This window comes from Vombatus ursinus, unplaced genomic scaffold, assembly GCF_900497805.2.
Source record: "Vombatus ursinus unplaced genomic scaffold, bare-nosed wombat genome assembly UNPS02014810.1, whole genome shotgun sequence".
Classification (NCBI taxonomy): Eukaryota; Metazoa; Chordata; class Mammalia; order Diprotodontia; family Vombatidae; genus Vombatus; species Vombatus ursinus.
Window position 1 is genome coordinate 23126012 of NW_020954588.1, and position 22203 is coordinate 23148214.

General features: G+C 40.3%; 1 protein-coding gene across 3 annotated transcripts in view; it reads left to right on the forward strand.

Annotated features, from left to right (window-relative positions):
- Window positions 1–22203, forward strand: part of TBL1XR1 (transducin beta like 1 X-linked receptor 1) — a 158723-nt gene that overhangs the window by 61755 nt on the left and 74765 nt on the right. For all 3 annotated transcript variants that reach the window (XM_027876135.1, XM_027876133.1, XM_027876134.1), the window contains exon 2: window positions 1542–1607. The gene's annotated coding sequence lies outside the window, so the exon portion shown is untranslated. The remainder of the gene's footprint in view (window positions 1–1541; window positions 1608–22203) is intronic.

Consider the following 22203-nt stretch of genomic DNA (forward strand, 5'->3'; position numbering starts at 1 on the left):
TTATATGACTTGAATGAAGTCATAGAACACACTCTTATTAAATTTTCAGATGACACAAAGCTGGTATGGAGGCCTGGAAAACTGACTCAGAGAGTTCTTGAAGATCTAAAAAATTGGCTTGAATGTAGGAATTTGAAATTTTGGGTAATAGACCTAAAGTCTTGTTTTTTTTTTTTACCTAAAAAAAAAGATCTGAGGTTTCAGTGTACTGGAAGCAGATAAGTCAAAAGTGTAGTATCGCACAAAATATTACACAAAAGCGTAAAAGTGCAATCCTTTGACAGAATCCAAACTTCACAGAACAGATCCCTTTAATAAAAGGATTTGTTCCATAAAACTTGGACTCAGTCAAAGGCACCCAAGGACCTAGAAGGCCACGTGTGGCCTTGAGGCTGCAGCTTCCCTACCCCTGTAGATAGTCTGTTTCCTGATGAGACCACATTAGGAATATTGTATTTGCTTCTGAGTGCCATATTTAATGAAGGGCATTGTTAAGCTGGAGGGGAAGAGGGGAAGGGGGACGTGGAAAGGGAGGGAACCAAACAAGCATTTTTTAAGTGCCAAGTGTGTGCTAAGCACTCCAAATGTTATCTTAAAGGGAGATGATTCAAGTGGTGAAGGGCCTTAAGATCAGCTTTGTGGGGATCCATTGAAGGAACTGAGGCTCTTTAGTTTGGAGAATAGAAGACTTGAGGGGAACAGCATCACTGTCTTCACATATTTGGAGGGCGATAGTGGAGAGGAAGGATTATCCTTGTGCTGTTTGCCCCCATAGTAGGGGATAGGAGCTGAAGATTGCGAGAATCAGATTGATCTAAGACAGTGATGGCAAACTCAGATAGAAACAAAGCCCTGCTGGCAGCATATTGATTTGTTGTTGTTGTTGTTCATTCCTTTTATTCATGTCTGACTCTTCATGACCCCATTTGGGGTTTTCTTGAATGGTTTGGCATTTCCTTCTCTAACTTATTTTACAAATGAGGAAACAGAGGCAAGCAGAGTTAAGTGACTTGCCCAGGTTCACACAGCTAGTAAGTGTCTGAAGCCATTTAAATTCAGGTCTTCTTGACTCCAGACCCAACTCTATCTACTATGCCACCTATCTGTCCCAGTGGCATATTAACTTAGAAAACCACAAATTAATATTATTTATTTGGTTAAGCAGTTCCCAGTTACATTTTAATCTGCTTAGGGCTCCCTGGCAGTTTTGCAGGCTACTGAGTTTGACACCTCTATGAAACAACCTTCTAATAATTAGAGTTGTCTAAATGTGGAATGGGCTACCTTGGAAAATAGTGGGTTTCCCCTAGATGCCTTATTCTCCAACTCTTTTCCTCTGCTGAAGAGGCCGTTCTTTTTCAGGATGGGGTGGCCTTAGTCCATTTAATCCTCTGAGGTCCCCCTTTAGCTCTGAGACTTTAATTTTTTTTTAATATCTGACTACCAGACAAATGGGATGTTGTTTTACCTGCTTGTTCATGTACTTCTTAAATTTCCTTTTGTTAAGACACACTCAACACCTTATTTTCTTTTTCCTTTAGTATCAACTCCGTGGGATTGGAAGTACCAAATAAGTTGAGCTTCCCCACATCAATGTACTGCCAATGGTAAGAGAATATCTTTCTAGTTGGAGTCAGAGTATGATGATTTATACTTAAAGTTACTCACATTTAAGTAATGAAATATAGCAAAGCAGAAACTAACTTTATAGATTTTAAATATTTGCCAGGTTTTTAAAGTGGAGCTTTTGGAACCTCTTCTTTCTAATTTGAAGAGGATGAAAAAAACTGGTATTTAATGGTGATCATATTAATGTTTTGAAAGTTGGGTTTATCACTTTAAGTTTACAAAAGAAATTTTCTGGTCGTATTTTTAAAATTTTGTTGATTTACAGCAGCTCCTGTGTGATTTTCTTTCTTTCCATCCAAACTTCCTTTAAACTAATTTTTATCTGTCATGTATCCCCCATAACATAAAAGTTCATCTCTTGTCACACACTAAACTGATTGGCTTTTGTGTGTATATGGGGGAGTGAAATATAAGAGTTTGTGATTGATCAGGTGCCATTTTAGTAGTAAAGCCCTTTTTTTTTCCGTCCCATCTCTGTCTGATTTGTAGATTTGGTGATTTGACTGCCAGGCTAAGCTTTTGAGTAGTTTAAAAAGGGAAGTCTTTCTTTTGATTTAGATCAACTCAACAAGCAGGAATGAAGCCTCTTCTAGGTGCACAGGGCACAGTCCCTGCCATGCACAAGACCATCTTTTATAGGGGAATAAAGCTTTATTGAACATGAGATTGAAAGGACGAGCTGCCCATGTTGCATATAACTGAAGAAGGTGGGAGAGTAGAGAGCAGAGTGGACCAAGGCTTCTCGTACATGTTATTCTACTGACTCCCAGGGTGACCCAGTCAGTGAAACTGCGTGATCCTCGGGGAGAAATAACAGGAGGAAGTGGAGCTGTACTCACCAGCTTTGTCTTGGTTGGTCTGTTTTATTTATGTCACAATTCAATACGGATAAAGTTGGATCCATATTTATTCCTTGTCATCAAACTGTCCCTTTCTAATCAATCCCAGCCAATACCCAGGTATTTTCTCTTATGTTGTGGTTGCCACCAGGCAGCAGAATGGTAAGCTTTACTAAAGCAAACTGATCATTTTTATATAAAAAGGATTTTCGACAGTAGGTAGCATTTTGCAGTGCTTTTAAAAACTTGCTGCATATATGCACACCACTAGTAAATTCCTTCTATACACTTTGGCAGAGTCTACCAAGTGAACAAGGCTTCAGGTCTGACTTTGGTCCTTAATGGCTTCTTTGTCATGGAGGACCAACCTAGCTCAGTTCAGAGAGGACTTGTGCTATTTGTTGTAGATACTTTGGGGGCTTGTCAGCATTTTCAATTACACATCCTTTTTTCTACTATAAAATACAGTTTTCTGGGAAAATGAATGACTGCTAAATAATTTGTGAGAAATATAATGTATTAGCAGAAATTTTTAAGTCATCTTTTAGTCAAGAAGTGACCTTTCTGGGGGGATTCCATGAGTTAATCTCTAGAGCCATTTAACATATTTAAACATTAAATCAGAAACATCTTAAACTGGTGGGCTACTTTTCCAGGAAGCAAATGAGAATCCCAAAGAAACTTCAGGAGGTCATGCATTTCACCCAAGAAAGTGAGTCTTTGGGGAAATATAGAGTGCCTCCATTTTTAAGACAAAGCCAAGAATCCGTCCACCTTCCTCTTTTATACATATCAATCTACCCAGACTAACAATAACCCAGAGAGTGAGCAGTTGTGTTTCTAATGTGTTCCTCTTCCATGCTGTGGTTAAACCAGGGTCAAGATCAGATTTAGGATCTAGGAGGAGGGGGATAGATTGACAGCTGACACAGTGTGATGCGACTAGGCTGCTGCTGTTAATGCTGCTGATTTTTAAGTAAAAAGTAATGAGATTTGTAAACAGCTGTCAGTCCTTTACTAATGATGGCTCTTCTGGAAAGTACTTTGGTGTTAACGAAAGGCAAATGGTTCAAGAAGAAAAGCAGCTTTTATTGTCATATCAAAGGACAGGAGAGGAATTATATCTTAGTTGAAAAACTTTACTTATTTCTGTCTTGTTCCCTTTGTGGTCTGCTTGGTTGAGATGGTTGCCTATATATCACTATTTTTATTTATTGAAAAGTGAAATGAATTTTTTGTTGAATAGAATTGAGCACCACAGTCAACTTCATGACTTTTCACTTTATGATTGCCCTATTCTGCTGTAGAGATCATTTCTACTCCCCTCCCCCACTGAGCCTAATAGTATCATTCTTTTTGGGGGTGGTTAGGGGAAGGTATGGGATCTGTGATTTCCCGGTTATAGGAAATTCTTTACCCATGCAGATCACACTGTGCTGTAGCTTCTTCTCTTTGTCTGGACCATCGAGAGGCTTTCCCAGACTTTCCCTGACTTTCCCAGACCCCTTATATGTCAAAGGTGAAATTTAATCCCGGGTCTTCAGGACTCTTTGAGCTCTTTATCAGTAAACCCCCGATACCCTTCAGAATGATCCTAGAATCATGAAAGTAAAACCAATCCATGTATTGTATAGATGAGGCACCTGAGGCCTTAGGTCAGTGAGTCTCTCAGAGGTCAGAGGAGATCGAGCTGGGATTAGAATTTAGAGTCTCTGACTCCAAATTCATTACTCCTTTTTTTGGGGGGTGGGGTGGGCTTTCTGTGGTCCCATGGCCTAATTTGCTTTCATTAATTGTTGTCTTCATTCAAAAACACAGATGTTTTAGTTATCATTACTATTTTTTTTTAAAAGAATAATCTGTTGAAACATTGTGAGATGAATGGTCCTGTCAGTGATGGTCAAAAGAACTGCTCTTTCATTGGGCATAGAGTTGCATTTCCTGTGCAGTTTTTTTCATTAGTAGGATTAAAAACTTTATTGGGTCATTAAAAATCCAGTAACTTTAGTGTATGGAGCATTTGGGGATTCTCAAGAAAGCATCTCTGTAATGATAAGGCAGTTAGGGTGACATTTGACATATGAAAACTAGTAAGATTTCCAGTTCTGTTGAGGCCCAGTTTCAGTACTTTTTCAGTTTAAAGCTTTTCTCTTGATTTTATTAATTTCTGTTCCAGGCTTTCTATTGTTGGGCTTGGTTCATTGAAATCTAAACCGTTTCTCTATCATATTATCATTTCATGAACTGTAGGGAAGAAAGTTTCTTTTAAGCACTTGAGAAAAACTAAAATTCCTCTCCTATGTTAATAGTGTCCTTTCTACTTGTATGTAGCTTTGCTGTAACACTAATAATTGCCTGTATTTATATAATACTTTCATTGATTGGCAGTGACTTCCTTTCCTGATCCTTCCCCCATCCCCAGCCTTTAATATAGCAAGGATTTATAGACAGGGAAACTGAGGCTCCAAGAAATAACTTGATGTTACCCACAATCACAGACCTAGTAAATAAGTATCTGTTCTGGGCATTGAGCCCAGGATTATCAATCCTGACTGAGTCTTGAGCTTTTCTTTGGGATCATCTGGTAAACTGTATCATTATTCTGTTAAATTCAGTTTATCTCAATTTTCAGTGACCTGTCAAGTGAGATCCCTTTTGTCTTTATTGTCAGTTATGTTAATTATTTTGGACAGTAAGAGAAACTTAATACACATGACGAAAGTAGAGAGGTTTTTAAATGTGTGGGAGATGCACCAAAATGCTGTTTTGGCAAATTGTAAAGTGGTTTGATATCTAGCAAAAGATTAGTGTCAAGTTCTTCATTAAAAATGTATGGGCAAACTGACAGGCTCCATAGGAGAAGCTGAGCGTTTTCCAGAGATGGAATTTATTTGGTTTCTCTGATGTCCTAGAGGAGATTTGGATAAATAGAGGTAGTTAAGGCAGTTTGCTCAGAATAGCCACTGAAACTTTTGGGCAGGCTATCCTATCACGAAGCCAGTTGTCCTTTGTGAAGAGTTCAGGCAAACTGTTTGAGGTGATTATGAATTTCATTTTGGAGGCTCTGTAATGTTCCACCATGTAGGGCCATTCAGTACAACAGCCTCTGGAGACTTCCCATTTCAACTGTGTGCTTGATATGGATATTTTTTGTGGTGGTGGTGAGCACTTTTTGGCAATGTGACTGCCAGTTTTATGCCTCATTTCACAAAGTCCTCTGTTATGTTTCAAGGAATCATATATACTTTAATATATGCGGAGACATCTGGTTGGAAGATACAGTGTTTTGATCTTCCATATCTTTTTTTTTTTTTTTTTAGTCAACAGACAAGCACAGTGGGATCTTATATTTCCTATACTTTCCTTATGTTGTGTAACTGTAAGGATGTAATCTGTTGTGGACTATTGTTTGGGAAAGCCTGCTTCTTCCCTTCTAAATACCTCTGAGATGGCCTGCTTGTTGAGTGTATCAGAGATAGAATTCTCAGACAGGTTCGACTTTTGTTCACTTCTGCGGGGTCCCTCCCAACTCAGATTCTTTGATTCTGAGTTTATTTAACCTTGTAATAACTGACCAGAATGAAAACCTGAAATAGGGTGGTGGCCAAATGAGTGGAGAACGGTGTGAGGAATTTTGTGGAGAATAGAATTGATAAGATTTGGCAACTTTTCGTAAGTGTTGGATAAAGTAGAGGATGATTGGAAGTTACAAACCTGCGTGACTAGAACATTGTGGTGCCTTTGATAGAGAAAGGGAAATTCGGAAGAGGGGGAAGATAACATTCACTTTTGGACATGTTGCTTTTGAGATGCCTATGGGACAATGAGTTAGAAGGCAATAAAGTACATAAAGCAGGACTGCAACTCCCAGGAGAAAAGGAAGAGAGACCTAGGGGAGGGGCAGCCATGTAGCCTGGAAGGATGGATTCAGGACCACAGGAGAAAAAAAAAAGCCACCTCAGAGCAACTATCTCTGCTTCCTGACAGCCAATGCTGTCTCCTGGTCCTCCCCTCTCAGACCAAATGTAATTCCTCTCATAGGCTTCTCTTTTGTGTCCTGAAACCCATTGGTGTCTTCCTTCCTTGTCCCTTAAGCCTCCATCTTGGGGCCTTCAGCCATCCTCATCATCCTTGTTTATAAGTGCATGTTCTGTCATAGATCATATGATCTAGAGCTGGAAGAGACCTGAGAAAGCTCATCTTGTTGAACCCCCTTATTTTATTCTCTCCTTCCATCCAAAATTCCCCCTCATTTTACTAACTGAAGCCCTGGTGGAGCCAATGACTTGCTCAGAGTCATACAGGTTAAGCTAGGATTCAGACATTGCAGTAGTTTCTCCTAATTCTTGGAAATGAGAGTTTTCAGACTCTTAAAGTTTAGAGCCCCTCTTTTTGTGGGGAGAGTGAAATTCCATTTTTTTTAAAGTGATGAAACAGAATGTAAGTTAGACCCAATTTCTAAAATCATTTAGAAAAGGAGAAAGCAATACAGTACAAACACAATACTACTAGGACTTCAGCCATATTTATTTGTCATCTTACACAAAATATGTGATACTTTAATAGCATAAACCTCATTTCCCTGTCTTAAGATGGATCGGAAAAGACAGCAATGTCCCTTGGCCATAGCTTACAAACAGAAAATTTTCACAAATATGAGTTCATGAGGGAGAAAGGATATCATAAGATAATAGCCTGACTTAAAGCCTCATTTAAAGAAAGTTGAGTTTATTTCCTTATACATATGGCAACTCAAACTAGACTAAGAAAGTGAGATATAATAGAGATCCTTTTGGGATCTCCTTAGTGAATCATTTGCCCTACCCTTGTCAGTTGCAAGTAAACTATGTTTTTATAGTGCTCCAAAGAAGCCTGCCTTTGTTCCCAGCCTTCACCCAATGATTCTGTTATCTTTTTATTTTGAGGAAAGGATTTATTTACTTGGTAGAGATGAGCCTCAAACCTAGCCGTATCCAGTTATCATAAATTCTTATTAATGAAGCCTGAATTAATGACCTCATTCAAACAGATGACCTAAGAAAAGTGAAAGTGTTCATTTTTTTGATGTAAAGTCTGACACCGTGTTTTAAGTTAATAAAATTCTATGCTAGGCCCTGACTCGAGTTCTGTTTCACCAGTAAAACTTAGATCTGATACAGAACCCTTCCAGTAGTTTTGTTTAGATGCATATATAAAATGACAACACTTAAGGTGTACTTATGGGTTACTAATGGGGAATATAGTCCCTGGGAAGGTACAAGAGAATCCTGCTCTTCTTCTTTCTTGGGGATGAAATGTCAGAATAAGGGACATGTCATTTCTATCTCCGTGGTAGTTTTTTGTTTGAAGAGAAGCAAATTAACCCATGAACCAAGTCATTAAATTGATGAATGAAAATGGCCTATCCGAATTGAGAGTATCTGTAGTATGGTTTTGGTTAGTGGTAGAAATGGGCCTATTTGGACAGTTGGTATCAAGGCATATGAAGTATTGGGGGAATGGGGGAATCTCTTTCAAATCAGAACATATTACTCATTATTACTTAGCCTGTAAGATGGGAGAGCACCTACTTAGAAGTAGCTATAGGAAATTTGTTACACTCCACAAAAAAAAATAAGCATTTACTGGAACAAGGGGAAAAAATGAGCTTATGACATGTATACATTAACATTAACCATATGAAGGGCATTGTCTGAAAACATAAAGGGATAGAGTTCTAAAACTTCAAGAAATATACATTATCAAAATAATGTTTAGTGAATGTGCTGTTTTCTAAGACTAGGGTTACGGGACACAGATGGGAACCCATTCTTCCAAAGCTGATATTCTTAAATTATATGCTCCTGTGAATGAAACTCCCATGGGACCAGGAAACTCTTCTCACAGATGTGGATCAGAACCCATCCCCCATTTAGAATGAAATCTAGGTGAAACGGAATTACTTACTACAAAGGACATTGTGGTTTTTGATTAATGGGAGTCAGCTGGGTGGCTTAGAAGGACATCAGTCACTCAGTCCTTTTTCAGGGTCTCATCAGTGGTGTGCTGAGGAAGCCCCTGGTGTGTTACCTGAGTCACAGTCACGGGCTTGCTAGTGGTGCTGCCGCACGTCACCTCGACTCGGTAAGATGCATTGGCCCATCTGGGGCTGAGGGATCATTTTTCTCAGGAGGGTTACTTCCATAGATGTAGAGGGTTTCCAGAGGGAGTGTGGCACTGATGAAACCCTTGAAGAACCCGAGAGCAAGTGATTATTCTGAACTTGGAAATTTATCCATTTTCTGTCTTATTTGAAAGATTAGTCAAAGATATGAGCCTGAGAAAAATATTAACCTTTTCTACTACCAGTTAATAGTTAATAGGTAGGTCCTTGCTTTGTACCCTTTTCTGATAGGACTGAAGAGCATTGTAATAAAAATTGTGGATCATCTTCAAGTTTATGACTTGGGGAACTCATCAGTTTCCAGAAAGATTAGTAGCTAATTAGATTAGTAATGAAGAGTACTAGACAGCTATAACTGGGGACAAACCTGGGATTACAGCCAATTTTCATGCTTTTCTCTGTTATATCTATAGGAAGAAGTTATTGCCGGGAACCGAAACATGTGAAAGCATCGCGGATGCTAAATCTGTAATTGTCCTTTTTTCCCCCATAGGATGTGTAGAAAGAAATTATCATCTCAATAGGACAGCCTTGGAAATAAGTTTCAAAAAACTGCCAGCTGTTCCAATTTGTAGTAGCTTGCCCAGCTTTAAGGTGGGTTAGAAATATAGTTGTTACAGTGTTAAGATGGGATATAATATTTATAATAGGGAACACCTAGTAAGGATAGACAAGGTACATTTGTACAATCTAGTTTAAAAGGATCCTGTTAATATTTCTATTATGAAGGATAGTTCTTTTAAAATGGATTCTAGCCCGCCTTTTTATACTTACTTCACCTCATTCCCTTCTGAGAGACAGAGTTCCAAGGGGACCATATGGCAGCTGGTTAAATCCATCCAGTGAAGTGAGTTATGGCTAAGCCGTAGTTGGATATATGTTGCATTCCTCATGTAGAATGGAAACCCTTCAAGGATGTGTATATCCCCAACACCTAACCCAGTACTTTTTTACATAGGTAATAATTAATGTTTGAGATTGAATTCAAATCCACAATCCTTATCAATCAGTAAGCATTTGTACTAGACACTTCACTGTGCCCTTAAGATGTCTGTTATATAGACAGATCAATGAACTCCTGCCAAGCAGTGCCGCTTAGAAACGTGCAAGTGTTCGTCCAGTTTAAATTTGTGGCTACCATGGGCAAGTGACTGAGCATCTGAGTGTCTAAGGCAAATCGATAAGGTAATCATTGGTGAGTTATCATTTTGTGTCAGTAGAGGGAATTTCCATACCAGGAATTTCCCATATGGGTGAAATCAAGTGTTTGCCTCCTTGTTCCTTCCATCCCCACCCCACAAATATATATGTGTGTGTGTGTGTATATATATACACACATATATATATGTGTGTATATATATGTATTAAATCTGTTATTTCAAGGCCATTGTGGATTAATAAAATGATACCTCAGTAAAACAAACAAATTAAGGGGAAAAAAAATTTAAGTATTTACTGTGTGACAGGCATTGTGTTAAGTTCTAGGTATACAAATAAAATAAGTGAGGCTGTCTGTCCTCCCAGTCACCCAGGCCCCATTCTCAGTGATACCCTCTATTGCTACTGTGGCAATCCCCCAGGGCTCTGTCCTAGGCCTGGTTCTCCTCCTGGGACTCTGTGTACTTATCTTGCTTGCTGATCCCACCTCCTCCCTTGGGCTTAATTACTATCTTTATGCAGATGATTCCCAGAGCCATCATCCAGTCCTACCAAATCTCTCTTCTGTGCAGTAGCTCAGAACTATGTCACTGCATCTTGAATTTGATGTCTCACAGTGTCTCACACTCAGTAAGTTCAAAACACAACTCATCATCTTTTCTAGTCGGACCCTCTAGTTTTCTGAACTTTTCTATTACTTCCTTATTATTGCCTAGGTGTCATCCTGTTCTCCTTACCTGACTTCACTCTTCACACATAACTAGTCAGTTCCCAAATCCACCACCTCCTTCAAATGCATCCTCTTCTCTCCACTAACAGCCACCTCCCTAGTTTAGGCCATCGTCACTTTTTGCCTGGACTATTACAGTGGCCTCTTAATTGGGCTCTGTGCCTTAAGTCATACCCCACTCCAATTTATTCTCTACTCAGCTGCCAAAGTGATTTCCCTAAAGTGTAGATTGGACTCATCACTTCATGCCTTCCTGTTGCCTCTAGGATCTTTTTGGCATTTAAATCTCTTATCCTTGTGCCATCTTTTGGCATTGAAAGCCTTCCACTTGTCTCCAGGGCTTCTCTAATCTTTGCTCACATTACTGTCTCCACATACTAGACACTCCAGACATCTTGATGCACCAGACTTTTGCTCACAAGCCATCTCCACACCTTTGCACTTGCTGTTCTTCATGCCTGGCATGCTCTCCTTTTTCACCTCAGCCTTTTAGAATGCCTGGATTCTTTGAGAACTCAGCTCAGATTCTGCCTTCTGTCTAAGGCCTTTCCTTCTCTCCCCACCTGCTAGCATCTTATCCACTAAGGTTCTGTCTACTTTCTTCCTTCTCTGTACTCAGTAGGCCTTATGCATACACATTCATAATGTACGTGGTTTCCCCTCATTAGAATGTGAGGTCCTTATTTTGCATTTTATTTGTAATCCTAGTGCATAACAATTTTATAGGGATAGAAGATACATAGAGTAGGAGTAGCTGCCCAGGGAAGGGAGTTAAGGCCTAGAGAGGCATGGGGGGGGGGGCGTTTCAGGCTTTTTCAGAAGCCAAGGAAATGCTGATTTGATTACTAGGCCTGAATCAAGAGATGGAAGGAACTTTGGCTATTTAGTTAACACACCATAAGACTCAGTTTCCTCGTCTCCAAAAAATGAGAGAGGTCAGGCTGGCTGGCTTCTGAGGTCCCTTCCAGTTTTCATTCTATAATCCTGTCACACTTTTGTATGAATTGTTAGCGTGACTGAAAAGGACACTTACTTAAAAGTATGAGACCAAACAGTTGTGTGAAATTTGGAGGAAGTGTAGCAAAATTTGATTGCACTAAGGAAGAGTATCATATGCTGTGATTTCTAACTATTTTTATTTAGATTAATTCCCTTTTGCATCTGAGAGGCCACGGGCAGTGTACCTCTTTAGAACATTTTCTTTTTTCTCTTCTCCCCTCTTGTCTTTTTTTGAATATGAAATTTGAAGAGAGAGCTGTCTTCTTGAGGAAGTGGAGCACAAGACCTTTGACAACTGAATTTTGTCAGATCAGATTTTTAGACCTGGAAGGAATGTTTGAGGCCACGTAGTCCAGCCTCCTCATTCTTTAAAAATCAAGGCCTGGAGAGTTGAGGTGATTTGCTCAAGGTCACATAGATAGTAAGGAAGCGGCAGAGCTAGGATCCCAACTAGGACTGCCATGTTCTTTTTACTAGACCACATTCAGGCCCTCCCTATTTCCTTATGCCATGTGAAAGTATAGTTTAGAAAACTGAGCTACTGGGGCAGCTGGGTGGTGCAGCAGATAGAGCTCCAGCCTTGGAGTCAGGAGGACCTGAGTTCAAATCCAGCCTCAGACACTTGACACTTACTAGCTGTGGGACCCTGGGCAAGTCACTTAACCCTGATTGCCTCACCAAAAAAACAAAACAAAGCCAAAAAAAAAAACCTACCCAAAACTGAGCTACCAAGGGTAAAACTTAGACATGGAACAGGAAGTGGTGTTTTGCTGTTATCGTTTGTGTATTTGTTATGTTTAAGGTTGTCCAATTCCTGACAATCTCTTAGAGAAGACACAGCCTCAGAGCTTCATTTGAAGCAGGTAGTGGGCGTGGAGGGAGCGGATGGTTGGTAGTGACCTCTTTTGGGGGATTGGGGCTGGCTTTGTGATTCCACTGGTTTAGGGAATTCCCTGGCAAAGACCAATGTAGGGTGCTTGAAACCTGAAAGAGTTGTCTGGAGCAGTGGTGTCAGACTCCAATAGAAAGTGGGGAGGAGCACATAAGAATCCTGGGGTCTGCATATTGATTTAGTTTTAAAATATAATGTTATCTATGTTTTATTTTATTTATTTGTTAAATATTTTCTCTAATTACATTATATTTTAATCTGGTTTGGCCTAAGTGCTGAAAGCACCCTCCCTTCTCTCCCCTGCCTCCCCATCCTTGATATCCCTAGCTCATAGTACGGTTCTTGGTGTAGAGTAAGAGCTAAATATATACTTACTGACCAACACACTGAGAAGGTGGGAAGTGATTAGGAGGGACTTGAACCCAGGTTTTCCTAGCTTTGAGGCCCATTCTGTCCAATGCTCTAATGACTATGATCCCTGTGCAAATAGCTCATATGAAAGAATGCTGGGACTCAGTCTTTGAAGTTGACTGCAGCTCCTGTTTTCTGTCATCTTCTAAAATGAAGATAAGAAAATGAAGGAAAAAGCAATTTGTCCTTAGTTAAAGTAGTGCTTTATGTGAGTATCATGTTTTCTTCTCTCTCCCCCAACTCTTTTTCCCCAAAGCTCCCCTGCCTTTCTTTGGGATAGATAGTAGTGGGCTGGGAAAGAGACAGTGAGGCACCGCCCCCCCCCCTCCCCCAGCATCCATTTCCTTCACCTTCATTTTTTGTCCAGACTTGAGAGTTCGTCAGGGCAGAGAATTCAAGGTGTGAAAATAGCATCTGGGTAAAAGAAAGTAATTTTGGACAGCAGGTACTGAGATGTCATGTCTTGCCCAAGGTTGACAAAATTTTTTTTATCCCCTCTGGTACACCATGTCTTTAAGGTTTTAATCTTAAGTGGAATTTTCTAACCTCTCTTCATGTTCTTTTCCTCTCCCCCTCCTCTCTCTGTACCCCATCATAAACATCTGTCTATTCTCTTTTATTTCCTTGTATTCTTTTTTTTTTTAAGACTTTTTCTGGCTTAAATGCTAATGGCATACAGCATTCTTGCTGTTCAGAAGTATAGAAAATAAATACAGATCAGACATCCTGAATCTGCATATATTATAGTTGTTTTAGGTTGTTGGACAAATGCTAATTAGTTTAAAGTTAAGAAATGCAGAAAGTGCTCACAGGAGTTAGATTTATAGGGTGAAATGAGATTTATTGGTGGGACACAGCAGCAAATACCATTCAGCAGCCCCTGGGGCCAGTGGATGCAGCCCCAGCAGGCCCTGGATCAGCAGTCCAATTAACCAGGCTTCATCCCTAGACCCCTTATTCTTTATTTTTGTGGACATGGCAAATGTCATCAGCAAACCGATTAAGAATGCTTGGGAGGAAATTGGAGCAAGAAATCCATGTGCTAAGTGAGTCACTGCCCCTCTGGGCCAAGAAGGTTTTTATGCCCCAAAGGAGGTTTGAATGGAAAAATACCAGCAGAGGCCTCAGATATTCCCTAGGACTTTGTTGTGCAAAGCACCTCCAGGAAGACTGGGGGGGGAGGTGGGGAGGTTAGTTAGAGGAATCTGATTTATGATGGATCACTTGGGTCCAAGAGACACTGATTACCTGGTAAAGAGTAACTTAAAGCAGAGCTACAAAAGCTCAGAGCTACAGTTCACACATATGATGATGGGTAGTTAAAGGAGTTGGCTTAAATAAATACCCCTGCTGTGGAATAACTTAGTCGTAAAGTAACATTTACTCTATTGGCAAGACTTTTTAGTAGCTAATGAATGAATACATAATGAAGCCATGCCCCTTGTTGACCCATGGCACACATCCAAGGCTATCCACTGTGGCTCAAGGAAATGTGATTGATCAACATATATTTAGTAAACATTTGCTTTGTGCAAGATTTTTTGCTCAGGTCTGTGGAGGAAGCAAGATAAGGTACCGAACTTGTCTTCTAGGAACTTAAAATCAGGAGAAAGGAGAGGACAAATTGCTGAAAGATAAATAAGGACTTGAGAAATAACACCACTAGGCAGCAGTATTATGTGATTAATTATGAAATGAATGGTATTCAAAAAACTCAAGATGCATTTTTAAATTGAAGCTCTGATCATGAATTTGTCTCTTCTATCACTGTTTACTTTTTACTTCTCTTCTCAGAGATACATAGTTAAATGTACCTGTGTGGGGCACACGGTTGAGTAATGGCGTGTATGTGTCTGTCAGTGGTGGTGGAGGGTGTTCAGAGGGATCCAAAGCATCCCGGAGTGGCTTCAGGTTGCAGTTTTCAGATACTGGGAGAAAAGGAGGAGCACCATGCGTTAGAGAAGCTTCTGAGGAGCTCCAGTAGCCTCTAGTTCCTGCCAGGTTTAATCACTGCTTTGTCCCCTGTCCCCAGAGAAGTCTACAAAACAAGCTGAGTGGGAACAGCGGTCTAATGCACAGTGGAAGCACTGAAGGATTAGGAATCTCAGGACCCTGGCTTTGCTACTGGATGCTGTGTCCAGAGACAGTAGAAGACAATGGATCAAAGAGGCCAAGGGCATTTAAAAGTCTAAAGAGAGCAGAGGGAGTGTGGCCACTTGACCCATTGTACATGAGATTCCTATTTCAGGTGCAGATTGAACCAGACAGCTTCTGAGGTCCCTTCCAGCACTGAGGTTTTTTAGATACTGCCTCTGCCTTTTATTGCTTACGTGACCTTGGACACATCACTTCCTCCTTCTGGGTCCTAGTTTCCTTATGTGTAAAATGGCGGGAAGGATTGACTGGATGACCTTGGAGGTCCCTTCTGGCTCTGAATCGAGGATCAAATGTTCCTGTAGATTAGCAAGTTCCATAAGGCTGATACTATTTTTCTAGTCTACAATGATCTGTTGAAACTGAAACTCACTATGAGCTTTAAGTTTCCTTTACCATTGTATTTAACTGATTCATTAGCATATTTCATCAATATAATGTCTTTAAAGAGTTTTTAAATATTAATGATTTCTGGTTCCAAAAGGGAGAAATCTGATACTGGATAAGAAATAGAGTAGTTGATCAATGGAAGAGATTAGGTATACAAGACACAGAAGTAAATGAGTACTGTAACCTAGTGTGTGATAAACCCCAAAGATCCCAATTGTTGGGGCAGCAAAGACTGCTGGGAAAACTGGAATGATCAGGGGGAAATTAAGCACAACCGTATACCAAGATAGGGTCAAAATGGGTGCATAATTTAGATGTAAAGGGTGATATAATCAAATTAGTGGAGTATGGAAGAGATTATGGCTCAGGTCTATAGGTAGGGAAAGAGTTCATGACCCACCAAGAGATAGAGAAGGATGATGGGAGGTAAAATGGTTAATTTTTATTACATAAAATTAAAAAGTTTTTTTTTTAAACAAAACCAATGAAGGCAAAATTAGGAAAAAATAAAAAGATTGACTAAGATGAAAAAACAGGCAGATGACATGCTGGAGGGGATGTGGGAAAATAGGTACAGTAATTCATTGTTGATGGAGTTGTGAACTAATCCCTCCATTCTAGAGAACAATTTGGATCTAAGATCCCAAAACTGTGAAACTGTGCATACCTTTAGACTAGCAATACCCTACTAGGTCTGTATTCCAAAAAGATTAAAGAAAAAGGAAAAAAACTCATATATTAAAAAAAATAATAATAGCTTTTTTTAGGGAATGCTCCAAAATTGGAAAGTGATTGAACAAGTTATGGTGTGTGAATGTGATGGAATACAATTGTACTGTAAGAAATGATGAAGGGAGGGGATGGTTTCAGAAAACCAGGGGAAGACTCAGAACTGATAGAAAGTGAATTAAGCAGAACCAGGAGAACATTGTACATGTTAATAGCCATATTGAAATTACAATCAACTGTGAAAGATTTAACTACTCTGATCAATGTTGATCAATCAAATCTAATCTGATCTAGCACAATTCCAAAGGATTCCCAATGAAAAATGCTATCCATCTCCAGAGAGAGAACTGATAGGCTCAGAGCACAGATTGAAGCATATTTTTTCCTTTTAATCTTCTTTCTTTCTTTCTTTCTTTCTTTCTTTCTTTCTTTCTTTCTTTCTTTCTCTCTTTCTTTCTCTCTTTCTTTCTTTCTCTCTTTCTTTCTTTCTCTCTTTCTTTCTCTCTTTCTCTTTCTTTTTTTCCTCTCTCTCTTTTTCTCTCCTTTCTCTCCTCTAATTCAGAAGCATGTTTTGCACAACTCCATATAAGTTATTTCTCAATGGGTGGGGGTGGGAGTGGAAAAAGGAAGAGAATTTGGAACTGAAAATAAAATAAATTTGATTTAAAGAGAAGGAGAAATGTGTTTTCTTTATTTCATTTAATAGAACTTTAACACTGGTGAAAATGATGACGAATCTGGGATTTCCTCTCGTCTTCCTATTCTAAGAAAAATATTTCTTTTGAATATGCTGTCTAAATGTGACAACCAGGAGATGTGCCATACAGTGTGGCACTGTAGAGGGAGGGTAGAAGAGAGAGGGTCTTACCTTGGCAGATAAGTATCTGTTTCTTGCCCATTTAGACACTCCATCACAGTGACCCTCTTTGTGGTCAGATAGTGAACTAGTTTGCATAACAGGGCTTTAAAATTATCTAATAGGGAGCACAGGAGTATATTAACCCCTGAAATAAAAATTTAATCATAGCAAGCTGAAATTGACAGGCAAGGTAACTTTCTCTTACTGTTCTTTGCAATTAATTCCTTAGAGCTCAGAAGATTAGTGAAGTATTTCAGACAATGACTTCTTCCCTAGAATAACTCTTATATTCAGTTAATTGCAAGTGTGGTGGAGAGGGTACTAGATTCATAGTCAGGAGAGACCAGGATTCAAAATCCTATGTAGTTTCTGACTGTGAAGATGAAGACAGTATGCCACACTGGCTAGAGGATAGGTCTTGGGCAAAGGAAGACCTCTGACTACGGACAAATCTATGGTCCAGGAAGCTTTCTAAGACAGAGTTACATATCTGGATTAGTGGTAGGGTTCCTTTGTTTCACAACTTGAAATATTAAAAAAGGACACAGGGGGGAAAGAATATTACTTAGAGAGTTGTTAAGATCCAGTGAAACGATGTGTGTCAAGTGTTCTACAAATCTACAAGAGAATTTTTTCCCTTGGAGCTTTTGCCAAAACTGTTATGGCCTATTGGTTGGTGAATGATAATGAGCTTGAAATTCTTTTGGTGTTTGTAACATGAGGAATGTGAGCTCTGCGCAGTGAAGTAGAAGAATAGAAGAAATCAAGTTTGAAATCAGAGTGGTCCAGATGAGTGGGATGGCTCGGTTCCGTCTTCCCCTGACTCTGAAGGCTCCGTTGGCGTGAGGCTGGGAAGGAATAGGAGCCGTTTTCTGTCACCAGTACTAATTCAGCTCCATTGTTCGACTTTCTTTTTATGTTGAATCTCAGAATATGTTATTTTTTGGTGAGGGTTCACTGTGCTTCATCAGTGTGTAGAAACAGAAAATATTCTCTTAGTTGTTGATAGGTTTTTTGTTTTTTTACTTAACAGGTTGATGCCAACTTAAAAATGTTTTGCCTGTAAAAATCATCCTGCTTCCATACATCTAGTACTGCCAGCCTAACTCCTCAGTCCAAACCTTCATCCCCCTTGTAGGAATGAGAAACTTTTTGTATGTTGCAGTCACTGACAAAAGATGACAAGGATAACTTGAACTGGAAGTGCTCGCATGTTTACCTTCTCTGTATGAGCTGCTGTGCTGGGCACCATGAAGGATACAGAAGTAGGACCTTATGCACTTATACTCAGTAAGCATGTGAAAAGGTTATTTAAGAATGCAAGAACATCGTAAACATTGAGTAGTAAAGAAAGGAAATTCTGCAGGGGAGAAGATCAGTTTGGGGTGGGAGTACTCAGGGAAGGGTTCCCGAAAGCAGAATCTTAAAGAATAAACTCACAGATTGAAGGGACAAGTGGCTTTAGCTATTCTAGATAGTATTTGTATACCACTATTTTGAACTACAGATTTCTTACTGCTGGTATTCTAGTGGACTCCGCTGGAGTGACGGACCTTGAGGGTTGCACGGATGGCAGATCACCTGAATTCAGTGAAGTTCAAACCTTACTTAGGATCAGTGTTTTTTACATGCTCCAGCCCAACATAAGGAATATAAGAAAACAAGACTTTTGACCTTTCTGCCTTTGCTCATGCTCTTTCTTATGCCTACGATGCCTCCCCCTCCCCCTTTCACTTACTGGATTCCTACCCATTCTTTAAAGTCTAACTCCAAGGCCACTTCCTTCATGAAGTCTTCTTGGGTTTAACCAGTTAATAACAGCCTTTCCCCTCATATCTCAGGTAGTGCTTTGTTTCGCTAGTCTCTAATGCTATATATGATATATGTGCTAATTCTGTTTGCCTGATCCACAGTGTAGCATGGTGAGAAAAGGGCTGGAAGTGAAGTTAGGGACTATACACATTTCTTGGCTAGTTCTGGAATCTCATGAGTTTCTCATAGCCAGATAGATGACCTCTACAGTCATTCAGTCACAATCAGCAAGTATTTTTTTTAGTGCCTCTTTTGTGCCAGGCACTGTTCTAGGCATTGAGGCTAGTAGTACACAGAATAGAATAATCCCTAATTGGGAGGAGCTTATATTCAAAGGGGAAACAAGTACATATATACTTAAATAGCATAAATATCAGGTGTTTGTTGGCTGAGGTGATTTCTGAGCTCCTTTGTCCTTCACAAAAGTCCTACTATGATGCTGCTTTAGAGTAGGGAGGTAGCCTTAGTTTCTTAAAGGCTATAAGAGCGAAGTATAAGCTGTGTTTTACCAATCCAAAATCAGCTTCAGGTATGTCCTTGGTCAAGTTATCAAGCATTTATTAAGTGCCTACCATATGTCAGGGACTATGTTAAGCACTGGGGATGTTAAAAAAAAAAAAAAGACAAAAACAGGATCTGCCTGGTAGTAGCTCACAGTGTAATAGGGGAGGTGACGTGAAACCATCTATGTACAACCACGATACAGATACAGGATCTATTGGAGGCAATATCAGAATTAATGGGAGCCCCAAAAGGCTCTGGTAGAAGGTGGATTTTAGCTGTAACCTGAAGGAAGCTAGGGAAGCCAGGAGGCAGAGCTGAGAAGGGAGAACATTCCAGGGGTGGGGGGCAGCCTGTGAAAGTATGCAGATCTGAGATAGAGTGTCTTGTTCATGGAAAAGTAAGGGGTCCATTATCACTGGCTTGTAGACTGTATGGAGAATAAAATGGAAAACTGCAAAGTAGAAAGGGGGCAGGGGCTTTAAAAGCTAAACAAATCATTTTATATTTGATTGTAGAGGTATTAGGGAGCCAATGGATATTGCTGAATAATTCAGAGGGTGGGGTTAAGTGCTAGGCACTGTGTTAAATAAACTTGGGGATGGATGAAGAGGCAAAAGACAGTTCCTACCCTCAAGGAGCTCGCAGTCTTAACTAGGGAGACAGCAAGAAACAATGTGCAAACAGGCTCTGTATAGGATAAATAGAAAATAATAAAAGAAGGCCAACACTAAAATTAAGGAAGTGTTGGGAAAGCTTTTCTGTAGAAGATTGGATTTTAATTGGGACTTGAAGAAAGCCACAGAAGCCAGAGAGGGGAGATGAGAAGGGAGAGAATTCCAGGAATGGGGGACAGCCAGAGAAAACTCCTTGAACCAAGAGATCGGAGTGTCTTGTTCCTGAAACAGCCAGGAGGCCAGCCTCACTAGATTGAAGAGTGTGTAGTGGGGGGTGAGGGAGGTACAATGTAAGAAGACTGGAAAGGTAGGAAGGGTCTAGGTTATGTAGGGCTTTGAATACCAAACAGAACATTTTTTATTTGATGCTAGAGACAATAGGGAAGCACTGCTGTTTATTGAGGGGGGTGAGGGGTGGGGTTAACCTAGACAGACCTGTACTTCAGGAAAATCACTATGCCAGCTGAATGGAGGGTGGGGATGGAAACGTGGCAGGGTGACCCACCTGTATACTATTGCAATAATCCAGTGTGTGGTGTGATGGGGACCTGTTTTAGGGTGGTATTAGTATCCAAGGAGAGAAGAGCGCTTATTTGGAAAATGTGGCAAAGTTGAAATCAGCAATCCTTGGCAACAGAGGAATGGGTTAGAGACAGTGAGGAGTCTAGGGTGACAACTAGGCTGTGAGCCTGAGGGGTCTGGATGATGGACATGCCTTCTCCAGGAAAAAGGAAGGTAGGATACAGTGGAGGATTTAGGGGAAAAGAGAATGAGCTCCATTTTAGATGTGTTGAATTTCTGTTGTCTTGTAGATATCCAGTTTGAGATGTCTGGAAGGCAGCTGGAAATGTGAGACTGGAGGTTAGCAGAGAGGTTAGGGCAGGATAGGTACTTTGAGAATCACCTCAGGGATGGTAATTTAAATCCATGGGAACTGATGAGATCACCAAGGGAAGTAGTATAGAGGGAGAAGAGAAGGGGCCCAGTATAAAACCCCGTGGGGCACCTCTGGTTAGAGGACTACATCTCTTGACATCTACCCTCATCTTTGCACTTAAATGGCCGCTGACCCTAGTTGTGGACCTTAGCAACGCCATGACAGTTGTTCTCTGCTTGGGCTCTCTACTTCAAGCCTCTCCGCTTTCAAGTACGTCCTCCACACAGCTTCCAAAATGTTATTCCTGAAGTATAGGTCTGACCATGTTATTTCCATGCTGAGTAAACTCCCTGTGACCTCTAGGATCAATTGCCGATTCCTTCTTTTGACATTAAAATACCTTTGAAACTCGCCTCTGCCCACCTTTTTCTTCTTCTTCTTTTTTTTTTTTTTTTGGCTGGGCCATGGGGTTAAGTGACTTGCCCAGGGTCACACAGCTAGTAAGTGTTGTGTCTGAGGCTAGATTTGAACTCAGGTCCTCCTGAATCCAGGGCCGTGCTCTATCCACTGTGCCACCTAGCTGCCCCCTCCGCCCACCTTCTTAGTCTTACTCTACTACTCTCTTTGGTCCAGTCCCATTGCCATGGTTTCTGTTCTGCACATAGAGCCTTCTGTCTCCCCCTGGGCCTTTGCCCAGGCCGTCTTCTTTGCCTGGCACTCACTTTCTCTTCAACTCTGCCTTTTAGAGCTCCCAATTTGCTTTGACATCCAAGCATAATTTACTGTCCCTCCCCAGCCCCACCCTCTGAAGATCGCCTTATATAGTGAGAGATCTGCAAGAAGCAGCCTTGAAACCAGCAGGAGCCCAGTTCTGCCTCAGAGCCTACCAGGCTCTGTGATCCTTCCAAAGTCACAACTTCTTGTGTTCTGGGCTAGTTACTTCCACCTCTCAGCACTCTAGGCTGCTCTCTAAGATAAGTTACACGGAAATGGCAGCCTGCTTTAGTTTACCATACAATGAGGTCATAGGTCCAGCCCTCCCCCACCCCCCCAATCCAGATGCTTATATGTGTACATATTGTCTCTTTCAGTAGAATGCAAGCTCCTTGAGAAGAGAGAATTGATCGTTTTGAGATTTCTCTGAGGTTTATTTTCGTTTTTGTTTTACCAGTGCCTGGTACATAGGTGCTTAAGAAATGCTCCTTGCTTGAGTGTTAGGATTATTATTATTATTATTATTATTATTATTATCTCACAAACTATGTGGAGTTACATTGCTGTCCTGCCATTATTTTATATTTAATATCCTCTGGAGTATGTCTAGGTGGGTAACACCTCTGTGGTTGTCCACTAAAAGGTTAATCTTTTTCAGTGGAATTCAGA